Source organism: Lampetra planeri, chromosome 16, assembly GCF_965212315.1.
Source record: "Lampetra planeri chromosome 16, kcLamPlan1.2.h2, whole genome shotgun sequence".
In the NCBI taxonomy this organism is placed as follows: domain Eukaryota; kingdom Metazoa; phylum Chordata; class Hyperoartia; order Petromyzontiformes; family Petromyzontidae; genus Lampetra; species Lampetra planeri.
In genome coordinates, this window is record NC_136122.1 from 9,098,245 (window position 1) to 9,120,460 (window position 22,216).

A 22,216-nucleotide genomic window follows, 5' to 3' on the forward strand; every position below is an offset into this window, starting at 1 on the left:
GTAAAAAAATGAAATTAAAATTGATTAAAATAAAATAAAAAAATAAAATAAAAAATCACGACGTTTCGGAGGCAACACAAGTCTCCGTCATCAGGTGGGACCGTCACAGCCAGATTTGCTGCATCAAGTGAGGCAGGGATTCAAGATGCAAGCTCTTAAATACAAGTTAAGGGGGAGGAGAGGGGGGGGGCTTATCAGAATGTGGTAGCCAATGAATGGAACGTATCGGGAGCGGGGGGGGGCGGGGCTAAAAGAGGGCACGAGGTGCTCGTAGGCGTTGACGTGAGTGATTATGTAATTTTTACGACACCCATTTTTATTTGAAGTCGTGAGTTTTCAAAGTCGAAGCGCGTGCTTTATTAATTATAGTGCACATTTACAATCCGCTCGTTGGATTTGATGTAATTGCTTTCAGTTTGATAACGGCATCGAAAAGTCGTGACGCTGAAGAGTCACTTTATTTTTTTCTATTTACAATCCAATTATTTTCTCTGTAAGTTCTCGAAAAATCATTGTATTATCCGAGTTCTTTTTTTGAGTTCATCCGTTGCATAACATATATAAATGACGGCATAGGTAGAAAAAACAATGCATCACATACTCTTTGCTTCTTTCGGTAAAGTCATGTAGGTATAAAATAAAATAAATCGCGACGTTTCGGGCGCAACACAACCTACATGACTTTGATAATAGTTTTTTTACCCTTTTATCTGGCAACAAAACTGACACCTTTTTTTACAAGGAGTCATGTTTGCATTGACCACAATATCTGCGGTTGAAATTCAAATAAAAAACACAACTCTGATAATGTATGCACTGTCCTTGAAATTGATTGGTCCACACCCGAGCCTAGTCTCTCATGGTGTTGGACCATATGACGCCAAAAGGCACACAACTCAACGTGCCTTTACCGGAAGAACCAAAGAGTATGGATTCCTGCAGTCACGAAAGCTTCAAATCAAGAATGCATCACATATTTGTATTGCTTGCATACGTAGCAACAGACTTTACATACGCATTATAACATAACGTCGGGTTATCGTATGGGATATACGATTTGATTTCCGAAAGCGAAATATTACAATGCCACAATCAGATTTGTTCTCATTCAACGTTACATTATTTAACACGTGTGCGCTTACCGCAGTCGTAAATTAAATCTCGAAGACATTATGCTTACCACGGTGAAAGTGGTAAATAACATACTCGTATGTACTTGAAATCACCGCAGACAAATGTCATGAAAACATTACATTTGGCTGGCGTGCACACCTTACTCTGCCGTGCATCTCAATTGTTCTGAAACTAGTCTCCAAAGAAAGCTGTCTCTGGTGTGGACCAATCAGTTTCAAAGACAATGCATATATTATCAGAGTACGTTTTTTGTTTGCATTCTGACCACAAGTATTGTGGTTAATGCAGACATGATTCCTTGTTAAAGGTTTCAGTTTGGTATCCAGTGAGGCCAGCGTATCATGGTTTTGTTCCAGCTCGGCATGGCCAATGGCCAGTGTAAATCCACTCGCTGGCTCGGCTCGGATGTGGCCAGTGGAAAAGCGGCTATTAGTGTCACCTGGTGTAGTGGCCCCACACGAATTGATCCCTGGATTATTGGTGGCGTTTGCTGCACCGCGTTGAATGCACGAAGTTACAGTGGTTACCAGCATAAGGTGCGGGAAGCAGATGGCTCCTTGGAACGATTTTCTGTGGTGCCACCAGGGGATCTGCCAAGCAAAGAAACAGAGACAATGCAAGATAGCACTGCAAATGCAATGCAGAGAGAATGGTGTTCTTGCACGTAGCGGTCAGAGGTTGCCCTCAAATATAAAGACGCTACGGTGGTCTTTTGAAAACTCCCCTTTTAATCTGCGGCAATAGATCACATCCTTACAAAGCTCACAGTCATCCCTTTCTCCTTGTTTTTTTGCAGGGAGGGATAAAGGTGCTGCCCTCGAATTGCCAGCTCATACCACACTGCTACACTGCTAGAGGGGAATCCAGGGAACGCCTACTCGTCCATGCTGGCTCGACTATCATAGAAGATCTTTGGATGCCGTCGTAGGGTAATGGTTGACAGACTGGACGTGCAATCCAGAGGTCGCCGGCGCGATTCCATCTCCCGGCACGGCAGTTGAAACAATGGCGGGTGTTCGTGTAATCCCCTCCGCCTCTGTGCACCGAGCGGTATGAATGGGTTCACGACAGTTGTTAGATTGGCAGGTCACTTGCAGAGGGGTGAAAGTGTGGGTACTCCCATCTCTTCCTAAATGTCTGGCCAAAAATACGGCACTTAGAAGAACTTCCGAGGGGAGTGTTCCCCGTTGCAAGGCCCAGGGGCCAGAGGTCGCAATCGGGTACCCGATACCCGTACCCTACCCAATACCCGGCTACCTGTACCCGGCTGGGTACGGGTATCCGTTTGCGACCCTGGTGCGGCCGGGTACGGGTAGGCCGTGAGTCACTGCTGAGTAACCGTTTGTCACTCATTTCGGATAGGGTACGGGTACGGAACGGGTACCCGTACCCGGCCGGGTACGGGTACGGGTACCCATTTGCGACCCTGGTGCGGCCGGGTACGGGTACGGGTAAGGAAACAAAACCCGTTTGCGACCTCTGCCGCGGGCCACTGGAGGCCCCTGGTTGGTTTTTAGTGCGGCCCCCGGCAATCCACAAATGTGAAAACACCCCTTGCAGGCGGTGTGGCGGCTCTCGCACTGATGTTTTTTTTATCGGCGAAAGTGGCCGCCCTCGGAAAATGAGTGAAGAGCACCAGAGCTCTGTCTAGCGGAGGCCCTTTTGCTAGCAAAGTGGAGTTTGCAAGCGCTCGCTGCACCTTAACCATTTTACATTCGTAGGTTTCAGCTCTCGAGGCTGCCTCCCGCCCCCTTAGTGAACGCAGTTGCATTCCGGCTGCAGTGGACACACGTGCGGTGAGTTGCCAGTACGTTAAATCACTGTGCACACACAACGTGCACAGGGGACTCGAAAACACTGTGCCTTGAAGCGGAGAGAAAATTTAATGGGATAACGTGACACACATTGCTGGGGCAAACGGCCAGAGCGGTTGTTTAATTACCATCTTTGTAGGTCACCCAGAATCTGTGATCAGCAACTGTCTTGAGAGTGAAATGCATTGCAATCGGCTCATGATACTGCCGCGTAATTATACCGCGAATGGCGACGCAGTTCACGCCGTGGATAAATGGTGCGTGGGACTCATTAATTAAACCGGGGGCGAACGCAGTCGCAGTGAGTACCACATTTTTGTACTACATCAGATACTGACGGGTTGAATCATTCGGAGTTGATGTACAACTGCGCACTGGTGTTTCTACATGTGTGTGTTTGACAGCCCGACACAGAATCAGAATCTGTATTTATCCTCAAGAAATCCGATGAGCTATGAGGATCTTTTTCACAGATGCCCAGTAGCCCAGCACAACAACAACACACGATTGGAGTGCAAAGTATAGGAAAGGTAAGTGAATCGCTTAAAATAAATACGTAAATAGATCAAGTATACAGGCACTAAGTGTAACAGTATATCGTGCAATATTTGGGAGCAAAATTAACTGTGTAGCATTTTACCAAAAACAAAAATTACTCTGAATTTGTTCAAAGAGAGAGAGAGAGGATTCATTCAGAGGTACTAATCCAATGCATCAGATTATTGATGCCATTTTTAAAAATAGGTAAGAATTACCTTGCAAATGAGATGTTCCATCTCAAGGGATTATCCAGTTAAACATATGAATACAAAAAAACAGCTTATCACGTGTACATATTTCGTCAAAATTGGTCAAAACAAATTATTATTCCACTTCGGCAGGCATAATAAATGCAAATATTTGACGTGAAATTAAGGATGAATTGCATCTAACTCTACTTGACTGGCCAAACCACCTGCTAATTCAGAAAAAAAAACAGGTCTATCTGTAAGAACGTCACATTGATATTCATCTAGTGATCCCACCCAATAAAAAACAATCCACCTACCCTGGCTTCTGGCAACTGTATTGCGGGAGGCACGATGGCAAGCCGTTGATGAAATTAAGAAGTTGAACCGTATTTGAAATACAAGCAACGAAAATATACAATTATGGAACATCAGTAATCTGATTGATATCTTGTTACCCGCATGCGTGGAATGAAATGCGCCTGAGAAGGTATAAAATGCGGATATCAAGCAATGAAATTAGTTCATGTACACATACTAGGCACATTATTAAATCACGTGATTGTGAAGAGGTGGTGGAAGCTTGGGGTGGCCTTCATCCAGCAGTAGATTGACCATGCCTGATGATGATTATGACCAAAGACTACTAGCAGATACCAAGATTTTAAAAACAAAAATATTGCGTAAAAAATTCTCGCCATATTAGATAAGTGCATTTCGGCGTCACATTGAAAAATAAATGTCGCCGTGCAATATTATTAATTGCGACTGGCTGTAATGTGTATAATGCATATGACTGATTCCCCGCATGTAATTGAATTGCTGATTACATGACACAAGTCGTGTAGCTGCGAGCATCGCAAAACTACAATATAGGTCTGCCAATTCGCCCACGGTAATCGAAAGATAATAACCGTATTTGTTTCTAATTAACAGGTTGAGTAGAAAATAATGACTCGAAACTCATGCAACCAAGGGTTGTCTGGGAATTACGGGAATGGCAGTTTAGTGGTAGCCACCCTATTTGAATAGAACATTGCAGCTTTCACGGACACGACTCACGAAAAGGATGCACCTACACGTTCACATTTTGTTAATTGGACCCACTCAGGAATGGCTTTGCTTTTGAAAAGTGTCCAAATGTGATCTATGTTTAGTTTCGGGATATTAAACGTTAAAGACTGAGTTTTCATTGCCCATCCTCTACGCGTTTCGAGTGCCACGCAGTGTGTGCAGAGTGTGTTTATTCGGAATGTTCCTTGATGTTCTGGTTAATCCTCAAAAATGTGTAGGGGTGTTAGAGAGAGAGCCGTTATGCATGGCAGCTTATGGGAGACAAACACAGTGGGCGGGGCTACATGCGTGCACGGGGGGGGGGGGTGCTCTCAACGACGTCCGCACCAGGCAGCCCGGGGCCCCACCCCTCAGCGGGGGTGGAGTATAAAGGGGGATGTGTCAGAGGGCTCGGGGCAGAATGTTTAAGTAAACTCTTGAAGACCGAAGATCGTCTAGCTAGAGCCCTGGACTCCCCTGGGACGCCGCCCTTGTCAGGGCCGCGCAGGACCGAGCCAGCGGCGTGGTCCCGAGAACCAGAGCCAGTGCTCTGGGACTCCGGGTACCGTAGCCCGACTTACCAGTGTCGGGCCAGACAGCCTCCCCTAGCCCGTTAGTGGAGGACTAGGAGGTAGGTCAGAGATAGCTAGCAGTGTATTCCCAGCTAGCCGGGTGAGGGGGCCGATACCCCCTCTAGTATTGTATGTCCACAGTTGTGACTACTTGTACGGAATAAATACGTGTGCCTCACCAACGGTGTCCAAGAGTCATCAACGGTACTTCAAATGTATTGGTGGCCGAGGATGCCTCCCGTGCCGCGAAGGAGAAGGGGGCAGCGCTTGTCATGGCTGTCCCAAAAGGGCAGCTTTTAAGAGCTTTTCTCATCCGAAAAATCCACAAAAATCTAAAAATTGGACCGAGGTATGAAATGTTATGTATATACGTACTACGTTGAACTTCTTAATTTGGAGCTTTCGTGACTGCAGGAATTACTCTTTGGTTCTTTCGGTAAAGTCACGTATAAAGAGAAAATAATAAATTAAATAATTATTATTGGTTCTTTCGGTAAAGTCACGTATAACGATTTTTTCGGTAAAGTCACGTATAAAGATAAAATAATAATTATTTAATTTATTATTTTATCTTTATACGTGACTTTACCGAAAGAACCAAAGAGTACGTTGAACTTCTTTCGCACTGTACGTAGTCAACCACGCTAATCGGAGGTTCAGGGAAAATCGGAGGTGCTTGGGGTGTTCCAAAAAAAAAAAAATCAGTTTTTGTATAGATCAGAAAATAAAATGTCACAGAGAATGATGTCACTTCAACGATCACGTGTGTGTACACATTTCGCGCCAATGTGCTGTCGTTTGGCATCAATCGGGTGACATCAGTCTGGTTATCACAAAGATGAGTAAAATTAATACATTATTTAAAGTATCTTAAAATTCACAAATCTGCATAACATTGTCGTAAAAAATCCGAACGTATATAAAGTGGGGAGCAGTGGTGCAGTGGTTATTGCACTGTGATACGAGGCTCATGACATGAATCTGATTCCCAGCCACTGCCAACATCAGTGGCAAGTGATATTCCTAGGTACCACTTTCACCAACCTGCACTGATCAGCATGGTGAAGTATGGTCAAAGAACGCTCATAACTGACATGGTGTGGCAAGGCCTTCATCCAGCAGTGTATTGAAAAAGGGGCTATGAATTATCATTATTATTATATGCATACATTAATTTGCGTGCTGTATCATACAAACCGAACACTAATAATGCAACAAATGCACACACATGTGGAAAACTGAATTGAGAATGAAAAGCAAAATGCCGATGTGCCTGCAGAAGAAAGTTTTGAATGAGTGTATTTAGCACAAGCTGAAGAGGTCAAATAAAAGCATTAAATAACGTGAGCTTTGAAGTTCACTGGGAGGAAGATACTACATTGTATACCAGGTAAGGCCCACTGAGCTATACAGCTCTTTTTCAGAAGCGACCTGGCCACAAATGATAGCTTAACAAAGTGGCTTATCATGTAGAAATGCATCATAATAATTAAAATAGTTTTGTGTCATTCATGCAATTTCTGCACATTAGTTATCCAGTTCCGTACAAAAAAATGAAATAAAACCCCACTACTTAAAAAAAAATATATATATATATAAATAACGAGAAAAGGTGCACTTAAGAAAAATGTATCGCAGAGAAAATAAAAAATAAATAAATCTATTCGGTTTACATACCCAAGACCACAATCCCAATATTTGGAGGGGTGGTGGAGTGGCCAAAAAGTTATGAGCCTTTAGGACAATAATGTAAATGTCTATAATGTAAATGCCTATTATCCAGCATATGCCAGGACAGCCAAATACTCTAAACGCATGTTTCTGAATGTGGAGGAAAAAATCCATACGACCACGGGGAGAACATGCAAACTCCAAATATATAGGCGTTAGGGTCAGGATAAACCCGCTAACCTCCTCCATACCAGCCGAGGGAGTTAACATCGCGCGACCCCGGTGCCCAATGTTGCAGTCAGTCTACTTCCAGGCATAGTCCCTGGGGGCCCGATGATGGCCGATGGGCGAAGCTGGTGACAGGATGGCAACGAAAGTGGTGAAAATTCCCAGGGAGATTGGCCATGGCGGAGGTGCGATCAGGTCACGTGCCAGAGGCAGATGGATCTCGGAATCTCAGCGCCGCGAGGAGACGACAACGGATGTGAGGAGGGCCTCATTCAGCAGTGGATAGACCAAGGCTGATGACGATCACGATCAATATTACTCTTCAGAATGAACTAAAAAATGTGAGGTGTTAAATTATTTCATGGTCGCGTAACACTTTTGGTTGATCCTCTTATATATTAAAACACGGGTCTTAAATGTAACAACAAATTCTAGTTCTCCATCATTATTAAAATACTAACGGCAATTTTCCAAACACTGCCCTTATTAAAAGTATGTTAACGGAGATACGATGTAATCAATATGCTTCATGAACGCTCATAAACTCTCATAAGTAAATGGTAAAGGCAGCATGCGAGTCGCGATGCAAACATTGGATTTCAGTCCCGTACCCAACATTGTCACAAACTGTGACCAAATGACCCAGAATGCGTCCCATCTTATCGTATCTCAGAAGCTAAGCAGGTATCAGCCTGAATATTGCCATAGGCTTTCGAGGCTAGGTGATGGACAAGAGGGCAGAGCAGAACAATCTCTAATTGTATTGAATTTCTATGCTCCCCCCACAAGCAAACGATGCTGCGCAGCTGATGCAAGACAGAGGTGGAAATGATCCCATTCGGCCTCGTGACCTCTAAAGAGAAGGGCTACGGAAACTGAAGAAGACGGAGATTTCTATGACCCTACATGAATATCGCTTCCTTCACCAAATCACCCACGTGATCCTGAAAGTCGCCCCCCACCCCCATCCGGTAGTGAAATGTGCCTTACAAATGTAAAATATTATAGTCATTACTACTATTAATACTACTCAAAATGGGATGTGCATTGCCCCGGTGTGGTTACTGTAAGAGAATGTTGGGTTCGTTGATTAAAACTAAAAAACCTGGCTTTCCCTTTAAGTCTTTGTGAGCGATTTGACGCACGGCTTGCGTTTCCTGCTTTGTTGAGCATTGAAAAGACACCAACAAAAAAACAACAACTCCCGATGCAGAGGCCATGGCAATGGAACTTTCGATGGCAATTATCTACCCAGCAGCCAGGCGAACTGCCGTAACGAGACTGCGCCCTTAGTTCTTGCGTGGCGAGGTTACGGGGAGGTCGTACAGAATATGAATGCTCGAATGCACGTGTGAGCCACACGTTCACGTGTGAGCCAGCCCTTTTCATTGCCAACGCACCTCCGATGAGCACGGTTGGCTACGTGTTGTTGCCAGTGCCGAATTAAGCTAGTGCGGGGCCTGTAGCATATGTTATAAATGGGCCCTAAATATGAAAAAAAACACGTAAATATAAGAAAAAACACGTATTTTTTTCATTTGCACAGTAAAGTAATTGTATTTGTTCATTTGCTATACAGCCAGATAATACGACAAATCGCTAACCTTAAACACCCAGTCGTTCATAAAAGTTGAAGGCGGTATAGTACTATAGTAATAGAGCAAGTGCAGAATCACTGAACCGAAATTGATAGCTGGAAAGCATTTAGCGCATTGCCCATGAAAGTGTGGGGCCCGTAGCTATATGTGTAGATACTTTTGCTATGAGGATAATCCGGTACTGGTGGTTGCTCAAACAAGTTCAACGTACACACAACGCTTGCACCTGAAGTGCCGTACACTTTGCATGCAAAGGATAAAACAGCTTCAATATATTGTAAATAAGCAAAAAATTCTACCGTGCATGTACAAAAATATGCAAAAAAGAGGCAATTTAAAATCATTATAATTAACGGAACCTGGGCTATGTATGTCACATTTCTCCCATCGCATTTGTTGGCTGCTCGTTCGACAGCCGTCAGAGAAAACGCGGAAACTCGCAAGTGCGCCGTACGTACCGCGCTCACGTCGCGGGTGGGGACGGGGGGTAAAAAAAACCTCCACGACTGCGCCGATTGCAGTGACAGCCGATGTGGAGTTGAATAAAAGGGCACGAGGTTTTGTTTTTAAATTGGGCCAGCGTTCCATCGTCTGTTGAGCCTCCCGCCGCAAATGGGGGGGGGGGGGGAAGAGAAAAAAATCACCGCCGATTATGTTCACGAGGGGGAAGTCAACCCACTGCTTAAGCAATGCACGCACTCCTGCATTCGGCCCGTAACTGCCAATGCCACCGTGTCACTGTCAACGCTTCGTGGAAGAACACGTGTAGATTTTTTCTCGCCAACACCCTATTATTATTATTATTTCAAGTAGTTTTCTTCCCCCCGAATATTGCATCGAAACGACACACTGTGGAATGCGGTGGCCTGCGTGGGGTTAGACATTTGAGAAGATGACAGCACTGAGATGACCTCATCCGTAGGATACATTGCATCAGTTTGAGCCCACATATGCTTCTGAGAAAATATTGAAGCAAGTTCATCATCACCACCATTATCCATGCCCAATCCACTGCTTGACTATGGCTCCCCAAGGCACCAGCACCGGTCACACAATCCGGCGATCTAATTACACTGGTCACCACACTTTTTCTGGCATAATGTATTCCAACGGTTTTAAGGTGCTGATTCCAAATCTGGCATCAGTTTTTGTCTATCACATCAGGTTTTTGAGATATCAAATATTGCATTTTCAATAAAAACTGCAGAAGAAAAATATGAAATAAATGTGGATATCTACATAAAAATCTATTATAAACACACGATCGTAAAAATACAGCACCATATTTTAACACTAAAGCAGTCACTGACTCGCAACAACTTGCAATCATAAATGACAGAGTTAATTTCGGGTAAAATCAATGAAAATGGGGTATGCCGATAGCATAAAAATGAGATGTGATCGAGCAAATCTGAGATCAGATTTGGAATCAGCACCCTGAAATTAGTCTAAAACAGCTGCAAAAGTCCAGGCCAGAAAAAAAAATGTTTTTTTTGTTGACCAGTGTAATCTACCTATCGCCTGCAAATGTACTGATGTCAACGCTCCGTCGACTCAGTGGATGCCCGATCGAATGCGTTTGATTCCTTCTGTATGTAAGTGCCATTAAACTGCACGTGGATTTATTTCGCAGTTTTTTTTAATTCAGGGAATAAATATGTATGTTCTGCTTTGTTGATCATGTTGTTGGTTCATTGGGCTGGCGCATTCGACGGTAGAGTTGGTGGCTCGTGAAGGACACTGCTGGGCAGTTGGAGGCAGTCGCCCTCCAGCAAAAGAGAGGAGGGCGGGAGGAGCGACGCTCACGACAACGAGCGGAGCGCCGTGCGGCTCAAAAAACACTCAGCAAGTCGCCACAGCGAGGAGCACGGGCGGTGCATCTGCCAGTCATCTCAGTCAGTCAAACCGTGGCACCTGGGTCTGTACCGTGACCTCCTGGCAGCAGGGAGTCTGCTACAACTGTGTAGTGGGTTCGAATTAGGTGCACACACACACAGCTTGGAGGCAACACTATTTATTAAACGGTAAGTAATATAACACTGTACATGAGGTGACCACCTTCCTCAACTCACTAACACTCTGGAACACGACACAGAGTGGACCAGGCAGGCAACGGGCTGCCTGGTCCAGGACGACGACCCGGGACTTGAGGACGAATGATGTCGTCTTCACTTCGGAGTTCAACAGCCCCGCTCTGCGTTCACACCACGCTTATATCTGCTCTGGCGTGGCCGGCTCCGCCCAGGACACGCCTCCCTTCCCAGGCCACGCCTCCCTTCACAGGCCACGCCTCCCTGCCCAGGCCACGCCTCCCTTCACAGGCCACGCCTCCCTGTCCAGGCCACGCCTCCCTTCCCAGGCCACGCCTCCCTTCTCCCACCTCAAGGGAAGGTCTGGGTCCCTCCACCACGTGACCCCCCTGGCACCCCCTTGGGGCCCCCAGCCCTCGTACGGGCCGACACAGTAGTGACGGCCTATGTCACTACAACTGCACCTAACTGGCCTCAAGGTGCCCTGAGCCCAGCACGAGCGTGGCGGTGATGTCCCCGCCGCTTCTTGGCGAACGCCGTCGATCGTGCTCGTCGATCGTGTTTGCCTGTTGCAGCGGTGTGCAGAGCGGTTAGTGCGGTGCACTATGCATCCGCAAAAAAAAATCAGACGTGATCGACTAGAAATGAGTGAATAAGAAACTTGATTTGAAGCTTTCGTGACTGCAGGAATTGCTCTTTGGTTTTTGCGGTAAAGTCACGTAGAAAGAAAATAAATTTAATAATAGAACACGACGTTTCGATTGCAACACAAGCAGTCGTCATCAGGTAGAACTAAATTCGAGAGAGAGACAAAACACAGACACGGAGACACACAGACAGACACACAAGCAGAGAGAGGAAGACAACACAGAGACACACAGAGAGAGAGACACACAACATAGACACACTCTAGTTGTTCACTGATGCATGCGATCGTCTCACGGATTTGTCTGTACGTTGGTTGAGCATTGCTCCTCTCTGCTGCCGTGTGCGTTGCATCCTTTTCGGCTCTCGTCCCCCTCCCCCCCCCACTTCTGTGTTCGTGTGATCCACACGTCAAGGCCGATTGTAAGTGTGGTCGGGGCAATTGATTGAAGACAGATTCGGATGAAAAAAATAACGAACTTAGGAACTAAAGCTGCGGCCAGACGGAGCACTTTTGAAAATAAAAACTGAACTTGATAAGGAAACGCAGAATATCAATGAGCGGAAGACAAATAAATATATATAAACAATCCCCACCACAGGAGGACACTCGATCAAAACTGCGGACACACGCAGATCAGCACAGGTCACCGTTCTCATCTCTGCGCATATCCAAATAAAAAGCCACAACATGTTGATATTTGCGTTAGTGCCTTCGAGTCTAACGAAGCTGCCACCGCTGCAGCTTCTCTCCGCTTGCCCCGTCAACCAAAGCAATCCCCCGGCCCCCCAGCTCGCCACCTCGTGCGACCCACCGCTTCGTCACACGTTGCGTAAATTCCTTCGTATTGACGCCACGTGCGACATAAGGCAAACATAACAATATGTAAATGCGTCGCTTAATTCTCGCCGCACCATCCCCATTAAACGTCAGGCATTAAAGGACATATGGTAATGCGTACTGTGCGATGAAAGGCTAAATGGCAGCTCGCCTGTTTCTCTCCAAGCCCCCGTGCCATTATTGGCTGTGTGGGCAGATGTCATGTTACGAGTGTAGGACACAGCCAGCAGGAATACATGAAGGCTGCCTGCAGATAACTAACCGTCCAATCTCGCCATCCACGGCCCAACCCTATCTCCGCTCCTGACACGGTGCGCCCTCCAAAACCTCCACCCACACAAACCCCAGCCCCCCCCACCCCTTCCCAGCTCTCCATCTCCAAGAGGCGCCTTTCGCAGACGACCCACACACAAGGCTTTGTTGCGTTGTGCATCAGTGGCACATGAGCAGAGCTGTAAAGTGTGTGCAGGCATTGAGAGGGTATATGAGGTTTGCAAGCTGGTAGATTTTTTTTTGCATTTAAGCATCAGCCCTCCCTTATTCATCATGATACACTGCTCCGGATCATAAATAATGTAGTATTTACAGATTTAAGAAAAATCTATTTATCTTCTTGTCTCCCAATCTATCTGCCAACCTGTATTAATTATGTATGCATGCATGAATGAATGTAAATTAATGCTGCTTCAGTAGTTGAATATTGTTATGCAGGATATATATATGTGCGCCCGTTCTCAAATCGATGCTGCATGCATGAAAGCTTCACCAAACTCTAGCGATTGTGGGCGGGCTGTTTCAGCATACTTCACCAGGACCAGACGAGATATCGCTCGCCACGGATGTTAGCCGTGATCGGAAATCAAACTCGATTCGCCTGGTTCACAGCGCCGTGTGCTACCACAGAAATATTCACGCTTAAGCAAGAAGCCTGCGTCAACACAAGTACGCGCATACGGTGGGTGTCTATGTGCTCACGATTGGCTTTGTTCAACAGAATTGCACGCGTGTGCAATGATACGTCAAAGTTCTCGTATTAAGCGCAACCTCATGGATGTAAATATGGACAAGCACATTTCGATTTAAAGCTTTCGTGACTGCAGGGATTCATCTTCTTGGCTCTTTCGGTAAAGTCACGTAGAAGGCAAATAATAAAGTAATACAAATAAAACATAATAAAATACAATTCTCACGACGTTTCGGCCACAACGCAAGCAGCCGTCATCGTTGTGGCCGAAACGTCGTGAGAATTGTATTTTATTATGTTTTATTTTTATTATTTTATTATTTCCCTTCTACGTGACTTTATGGACAAGCAGTTATAATTGAAGAAGATAAGGCGATGGCTGCAGGTAGGCACTGCAGGTAGGTTCTTCGGGCATATACGGCGTGCTTTAAAAAGTTCTCAGAAGTGTTAACATTTTTTTGAAGCACCCTGTACATTTAAATGGGGCAAATTGCCGTATTGATGTTCTGAAGCTGTATCGTCAGGCTGCTAAGCGTTGGGTTAGCTCATCATCTTATCTCACGCCTTTGGGAAATGACAAAGTTTCATTGTGAGTACCGTTATCAGTCATGTATACACTCGAAGTCTTGTTCTGTTTGGGTCATTACTGCACTCCCCTGCACTCATTTGTTTAGATGTGTCTGATTTGGTTATGTAAACATCCAACAACCGACCCTCCGCTGCCAATCCCCTGCTCAACGACGACATCTCCAGCCCAGTTCAACACGGAGGCTTTCGCGACCAATAACTTCCATAATAGAAGTGCTTTTTTGGGTGAGATCGCGTACCCCACGCCGCCGTATCGGTCAGGGGGTGATTTATTTTACCCATATTTCACCACTCTGATCAGTGCTTGGTTGGTGAAAGGTGGAGACTTGCAGGACTGGTTCACATATCCCTCACCGCTGACGTTAGAGGCGTGGCAAGGAATCAACCTCACTCTTTTCCCACCAACTCCCATACCTCATTTGTATACATGTGTTTACATATATACGTTATCTAATTTCCAAATTCCCAAAAGCAGAGTTAATTTAACGTTATGCCCTACTATGTCCACAATCGCCCATGTACATTTGGGAACTGTCTTAGGGAATAATATAAAGGCGTAACCCCAATATATCTGTATATGGGCACATCACAGTTAGTCCATCAACTAGTCTCACGTGGTGTGGGAAAGTTTGCGTTTTGCCAGCTCTGCCCAGGCACCGTGGAAAGGTAGGCCAAATGCCCTCCAGAGGCTTGGCTCTCCAACACATCGGTGTGCTGTACTAGTAGCAAATTGGCATGTTCTGTTTACGTGACAAACCACACTAATTGGCTGTGTCGGGTGGCGGCTGGTTTAACGACACATTTATATATATTTAATATATATTTACGCGATCTAACCCAACAACACATGTATCATGGATGATATCGGTTGCGAAAGCCGACTCCGTGTTGAACTCTCAAGAGCTCCCTCCCGTCAGCAGTGGTGTCAGCAGGCAATTACAGTGCTGCACCTTTAACCTTTGCCCGATACATCTGTAATGACAGTAGAGCCTGCATGCAGTGTGAGGGGACGAGTGGCCACGGGGAGGTAATGACAGGGAAGTCAGCCGACAGTACGAGGGGACTGGTGGCCACGGGAGGTAATGGCAGGGGAGTCAGCTGTGAGTGCGAAGGGACTTGTGGCTACGGGAATGTTCGAGAAGGGAGCGTGGCCAGGTGACGGAAGAGGACGGTGAAGTCTGCCGGTGGAGCGAGCGATCGTCCAGAGTCAGCGAGAAGGATCGAGAATGGGGGCGTGGCCTCATCTCGGTATATAAGGGTGAGGTGCGCGCAGGAGACTCGGGGCTGTTGCGGTGGGAATCTCCGCCTGATGTCAAGTGAACGCGTCTCCAATAAAGTGGTACCTCAAGAGAAGTGTATCAACTCGTCATTACACGTATGCAGCAGTGTTCTTCACTCAGCAGCGTGAGGGCCACCACACCGCCTGCAAGGGACGTTACCACATACTGCGTATTGTCGGGGGCTGCACATCAGGGGGCCACATTAAAGGCCACCAGGGGCGGCCAGTGGCACCGCAGGCCCTGCAATGAAGAACAACTGCGATGCAGTATTCACAGCGTGTGAACCTCAGGATCGGGTCGTGGTCGGAGGGTGCACGATCCCTGGCCCGTCTGATCGGCCGGTTGAGAAGATCATCTTTGATGAGAATGACAATCAGATTTTTACCAAATAGTAGTTTAATCAGGTTTTGCCGGATCTAGTCACGAAAAAAAACGACATTGATTTTGTGCACGGGGGAAGCAGTTAAATCCATGAAATATATTCCGTGGCTTTCATACACAAAACGGTGTCTAATCACACTAAATGCTTACGTTTGTATATTAACTTTCCAATTAAATTGTGGATTATAAAAAAGTTATAAGAAGAATACGCAGTAAATATCGAATATCAAACAGTATTTTAATTCAACAGTTTTGAATTTAAGAACACTATCTCTGATTTTTTTTAATAAAAAAAACAAATCACTATCTCCCACATGATGAATAGATTTTTCACGATTCAGCATCGCACGTGCGTCCAGTAATCTACTGTTTTTGTCAAATTTTTACTGTCAATTTTGTTCTATCCCTTCGCTTATTTTCCTCCCATCCATGGGGCTTAATGCAACACTTTCACACAAATGGTGTGGATCCTAAAAACACTGCCATTGATTCCCCACACAACACTCAATTACATGCATGTATAATCCAATCAAACGATTCACGTTAATGAATCGATCCGAGCATCTGATGCAATTACAAGTGGATTCAAACCACGCTGGATTTGACCGACCGGGTCGATCCTGATCAATTTCCAATAATTGTGGGTCAGGCTAGGCGTTTTTTGTCAGTCAGATATCCGATACAAAACAGGCACACGATCGGATGAAAAAAATCACGCTAACCACACATCCGTAATGTATACATTATTAATGTGTGACATTCCCCACCTCCATATGGATGACTGTGGACACAGCAGGGCACAATGTTTTGGCAAATCTACTTTGGGGAATTTGGGACTTACATGAAAATATTGTATATGTGGAACACAAGCGTACAATAGCAGAAGAGAGATATGTATATGCAGTGCTACATATACACACACAGAGAATCCACAAACAAGCCAAAGTGGAAGAAAGCTGATTGTTGCTGCACCACAGAGGCAATGAGATGACGGATGGAACCGGCGAGATTTGAACCCAAGATGTGAGCGCGTCGAAAATCAGAAAGAAATTGACAATTACATTCAGGAGGGTTTGAAACCACGACAAAAAAAAATAACTACAGCATTCCTCGCGTAACTGAACTCACTCACGTTCTACCTTTTCAAAAAAAAAACCCACGAGGAATTGAAATAGGCTCACCCTTGATTAAATATAGATTTTAGGCGATTGACAACATGACAGTGTCAGCATTACAGCTCGCGTGGCCCAGCCGGCACGTGGCTCGCAAGCCCCACAGCGAGCGCGTTCAGCGCCAAGGGCGTCGGTGCACCTATCCGCTCGCACGCACGTGCACGCGGGCCGCTTCGTTTGTTTTTTTTGGGTTATTTTACGAAAATAACTTGCGTCGCTCCGCGCTGCCACGGATTGCGCAAAGGCTCATTTGCCGCGACGCTTAGAGCTGTTGAATGCGGTCACGTATCTCGTATTGAGTGCCCTTGCTAACAAACAAACAAAAAACATATGGTCAATCCAGGCAAACATTCGCTTGATCATCGTGCGAAGGTCGAAACCGGTCCAGAGTTTGCTTGCTGTAAACAAAATTTTGCTCGATGAAACCAAGAGACTGATGGACTGGAACATATTTTATATATATACAGAACAGAGTTCAGCTTATGTTTGCATTACGAATGCACAGACACGCCATCGCACGGCCCCTGCACGTATCAGAACTGCTCAAAGAGTGGGAATTACGTGCGCTGAGGTTTCCTCGTGCTCAGCAATGCTCCGTCCTGACCAACAGACATGTGGCTACATTGAGTGTGCGCCCCCCTTGCAAAGGGAGCGATTGCTGAAAACACAATTCTAGCGACAACGACAGAGCCAAAAACAAATGAGAAAGCCAACCGTGACTGCCCGCGTGCAGAAAAAATAAATTCGCGCGTAGGTTGGCGAGTCACTGTGCATCGCTATTTGGAAGCCTTACCACGCGACTTGTGAGTAAATCAAATGGGTGAGCCATGGGCAGCGAGCGATGGACTGAATCTTAAAAAATCTCTGGTTGTCATGGAAGCGAACTCACACTGCTCGTGCCGCCGCCAGCCAACACGGTATCCCACCGCTGCAGCCAAAGTCTCCCGCGGAAACAGAACACAGAAAGTGAATGATCATTGTACACGCAACCAAAATGAGTACGTCTGTTTGCTGTAATGAACCGCACGCAACATTCGCTGCCGTTAATGAGCCTCGCTCTCCACAATGTATAGCATTTGACGGTGAGCTGCGCGCGATCTTTAGGCAACAGTAGCAGAGAGAGAAATTAGCAAACAGCAGTGGATGTTTTGGTTAACGCCGACTGACAGTGAGCAGCAGCATTGCGAGCGGCACGCAGCAGGAATCAGCTGCCACTTAATAAATTTTGTATAAAAAAAAAACACACGACCTTCAAATAATACCTTGAATCACAGTTGCGTAATTCAACATCCACTCCTTGTGATAAGATTTGATTTTCCTTTTTTCTTGTTTGTCTTTGTCCCCAAATTGTATCCCGAGTGTGCTCTCAGTGTCAAGCCATGAGAAAAAGCATCCCGACTCGAAGGTTCCAGATCTCTCTCGCAGTGCCGTGCAACCGTTTGCATCACAAAACGGCTCACGGAACTGGATACCACAGAGCTCTTTCTGAAATTCATTCACATGACCTCTGATCCTTAACTTCCGACTCGCTCTCCGACTAAGAGTAATGCTCGTCTCTCAGCTACGATTTAAATAGAATCCACCTGCACGGCATCAACATTTCCCATATATCTCCTTGCATATGCGCTGTTGCCTTTTCTTCAGCATTTGTTTTCAAGTTATGCCTATAGGCGCCAAGGTGGAGAGATGTTATCTCCCTCCCCTAGTATACAGAAGGTCGAGGTTTCGGCCCCAGATGTTGACGATGCCTGTTGTATATTTGGAGTTCCCTTGTGGTGGTCGTGTGGATTATTCCCTGGGTTCCTTCGGGTTTACCCTCCACATTCAGAAACATGCATCTAGATTATGTGGCTTGCTACTATAAATTACAATGTGTGATGATGATATAAGCCATTTCTATGAGTTATCATCACGTGTGGCCAGGTCGCCACTGAAAAATAGCTAACAGCTCAGTGGGCTTTAGCTGGTAAATAAAATAGCTTGGTTCATGTGAAACACAGCAAATTGATAAATTGGTAACGGTCTGAATAAATGGTATGGTTCGCGACATTTTGAACAGCTGCAGTCAAATAAGCCACCATGTTTCCCCACACCAACAAAATCCGGCTTCACATCGGTTAAAGGGTGCAGTTATGCTGCTCGCATTTTGACATTCTCCGAGCAGATAACACACACTCTCTCTCTCTCTCTCTCGAACTGATCTAACAATTTACACATCAATCCAGACGACAGGCCACCTTTTGAGTACAAGGGTCACGGAGTTTAAATGTATAATTATTCACTTGGCTGATGGTTGAAAAACATTAATTATAGTGAATAAGCTGTCACTTTTTGACAGCGTGCATTGCTTTTTTGCTCCTCTGCCATTGGAGTCGTATTTTTTGTTGTCGTTGCTGCTGCACAACATTGTGACTCCCTGGGGAGGGGGGGGGAAACCAAATGCACATCACATTTTAGCTCGGGCTTAATATTATATCTTGTAGAACTGCCGCTTTAAATCTTGCACTAATACTCAGTCTGCCGTTCGCTCACTGGCGTAGATTCTTGCGATAGGAACTATGGTAATTGCTAGGTGCAGAGCGACGTGGATATTGGATTGCGCGCTATAAGCTCCTCTGATCCCCGTTAGCTGACTAGCAGCATTCTCTTGCTCGATCATTACGGTGGACAAAAGAAGTTCACAGAAGCGCGGAGTTCATTTAATGCAGATGCAATCATTTGTGGAGTGCACGGCAATGACTATTCTTGGTCGACTTCTTTCTCCTTTCGTCCAAATGGTGAGTATCAAGTCTGGTTCTCTATTCTCACCTGCAATCAACAATTTTCCCGGACTGTGTGCTAATATTACCGTGCATGGCGGTGGTAATGTAATGTCTCCTGAAATGTGTTTCCTGGAGCCTGCTGTGCGCAAACTGTTGAAATTTAAACTTCAGTGTTTGTGCATTTTTTTGGATATTTGTTCACCTTATTCTTCCTCTCGCCTTTTCACTTCCATCACATGAATTCAATCCTTCGCTGCGTGCAACGAAATTCACCCAGAATGTGCCTGGATCTCGCCAGAGCTCGGAAGCTAAGCGGGATTGAGCCTGGCTAGCGTCTATATGGGCGGCAAGCACAGTGCGCTGCAGGTTGTTGTAGGCTGCTACGGTATGTACGTGTGCATGTGTGTGCGTTCCACTTCTTTCGCACCGTACATAGCCAAGCGTGTTAATCGGAGGTGCGGGTGAAGGACAACACGCAGGGATACGTGATAGACACCAGAGGGCAGTTGAACACGAATGCTTTCGCGACCAATATTATCCATAATCGTTTTTTTTGGGGTTAGATCGAAACAAGAGGTTTAAGACCGAAACAGGAGGATTTCTAACTTAATTTGGAGCTTTCGTGACTGCAGGAATTACTCTTTGGTTCTTTCGGTAAAGTCACGTATAAAGATAAAATAATAAATTAAATACTAGCATACGACGTTTTGATTGTAACACAAGCAATCATCATCAGGTATAAATGAAACAGAAACACAAATCTAGTATACTTAGAAATGTAATGTAATACAACAGAGAGTCGGATAACATAACAGTCAACACCCTACCTGGTTGATTACGTTCTTCCTGAGAATGCTAAATTTGAGAGAGAGATAAAACACAGAACCAGAGACATATAGACAGACATATAAGCAGACAGATATCACAGAGATACATAGAGAGAGAACAAACATAGGCACACAGAGAAACCACGCCTCTGTGTCGAGGCCTTAAATAGAGAAAGGGGGCGGGGGCGGAGAGAGGGAGGGGTTATGGAAATTAGCATGTCAATGAGTGGCACGGCGAGTGGTACAGTGCAAAAGCTTGAGAGAGGGGGTGGGGGCGGAGAGAGAGGGAGGTGTTAGAGAAATTAGCATGTCAATGAGTAGCACGGTGAGTGGTACGGTGCATAAGCTTGAAAAAATTAGGAGACAGGGAGAGAGAAGGTACACGAACGAGCAGCAGGGCGTGAGTCACTTCTCTCACCTCTGCCAATAGTAGCTGGACCCTGAAGACGCCCTCCTTGCTTCACACGCAGTGGCAATCTTTGTAGTCGTCACGGTGAGCGAGCTGGCAGCGAGCTCCAGCGTGTTCGACTTCACGAGCGCTGGGTCTAGTCACCGGATGGAGCTGTTCGCATCCCAAAAAAAAACATACGGATTCATGATTTGTATCCATAATAGAGGTGTTTGCGTTAGATCGCGTGAATATAAATGTGTCGTTAAACCCGCCGCCACCCGACACGGCCAATGCGAAAGGTTTGTCACGTAAACAAAACAAAACATGCCAATTCCTTACAATATCAGGCTGTCGCCTGATGCTGCTTGTTATAATTACCGGCGAAACATCGTTTCACAGGGCAGTGCAGCAAAACTTATTGTTGTACTGCTCTCTCTATGCTTAAATGTCTATGATCCCTGCATTTACCATTCCGCACTGACCAGCATGGTGCAGTACGGTCAAATAACCCCAAAGCCCGACCCGCACGACATAAGATGGCCCTAATCCAGCAGTGAATTTACAAACCGCCGTGCGTGTTGAGTATTCCTTAAATGAGAGTCCCTGTGATACGTTTTTACCCAGGCTCTTTCATAATTGAATTCGCGCAAAAGCCAAACTTGAAAAAATATTCATCTGTGCATGAAGGGAAAGTTGCCCCTTCAATGCCACACACTTTCTCAGAAATCAATTGTCCCACAGTCTGACAGAGCTCAAATGAACGGAGTGGTGGACTTGAGGTCCTCTTCCCAGGGACTATGGCCTGGACGTAGATTGACAGCAGCGGTGACGTGATGTTAACTATCTCGCCTGGTAGCATGCAGGAGGTCATGGGTTCGATCCGGACCCTAATGCTTGCATATTTGGTGTTTGCGTGTTCTCCCCGTGGTCGCGTGGATTTCTCTCCAGGTCTTCCGGTTTTTCCCTCAACATTTAGAATCAACATCAGTTAAAAAGATTTGGCTGCTATACATTTCCACAGGTCGCATCAAAAAAATAGATATATATTGTTACGTGGGCCTTACCTGGTAAGATACAAAATATATTTAAAAAAATGAATTTCAGTTAAATTTGTTTACAAAGCAGCGACTGCGGCAGACATGCAATTCAGCTTTGAACATGTTTTTATATTCCCTGAGCCAGCCTTGCCGCTTGAACTTTAACTCCTTGCCTTACTAGCAAGCGGCGGCCTCCACGCTGTTTTCGGACGGCCTTCAGGCAAGATCAACAGAGGCACTCGGTCGTAAATACGGCCTTCAGATTTGCATTCAAATTCAGTGAATAGACTTAATGTAGATGCGATCGATGGACACGGTACAATTTCATGCAAAACGAACACCCCGATCACTGCTCTAACTGCATTAGACACGTTTACCATGTGTACATTCGTACCTACAAGCACACAAAGACAAAAGTTGACTGGTCACATCCAAGGCCAGTGTTCAGATTCGTCCTCACAATGTATTTACAAGAGAGTGGCAGAATGCTAAACTGTGAA

General features: G+C 45.6%; 1 protein-coding gene across 2 annotated transcripts in view; it reads right to left on the minus strand.

The window, feature by feature from the left end:
- Window positions 1–22,216, minus strand: part of LOC144723005 (alpha-1,3-mannosyl-glycoprotein 4-beta-N-acetylglucosaminyltransferase C-like) — a 58,472-nt gene that overhangs the window by 13,655 nt on the left and 22,601 nt on the right. The window contains exons 2-3 of one of the 2 annotated variants that reach the window (XM_078601501.1): window positions 20,707–20,850; window positions 1,662–1,724 (exon numbers count right to left, since the gene is read on the minus strand). The gene's annotated coding sequence lies outside the window, so the exon portion shown is untranslated. The remainder of the gene's footprint in view (window positions 1–1,661; window positions 1,725–20,706; window positions 20,851–22,216) is intronic. The other variant, XM_078601502.1, reaches the window with a different exon arrangement.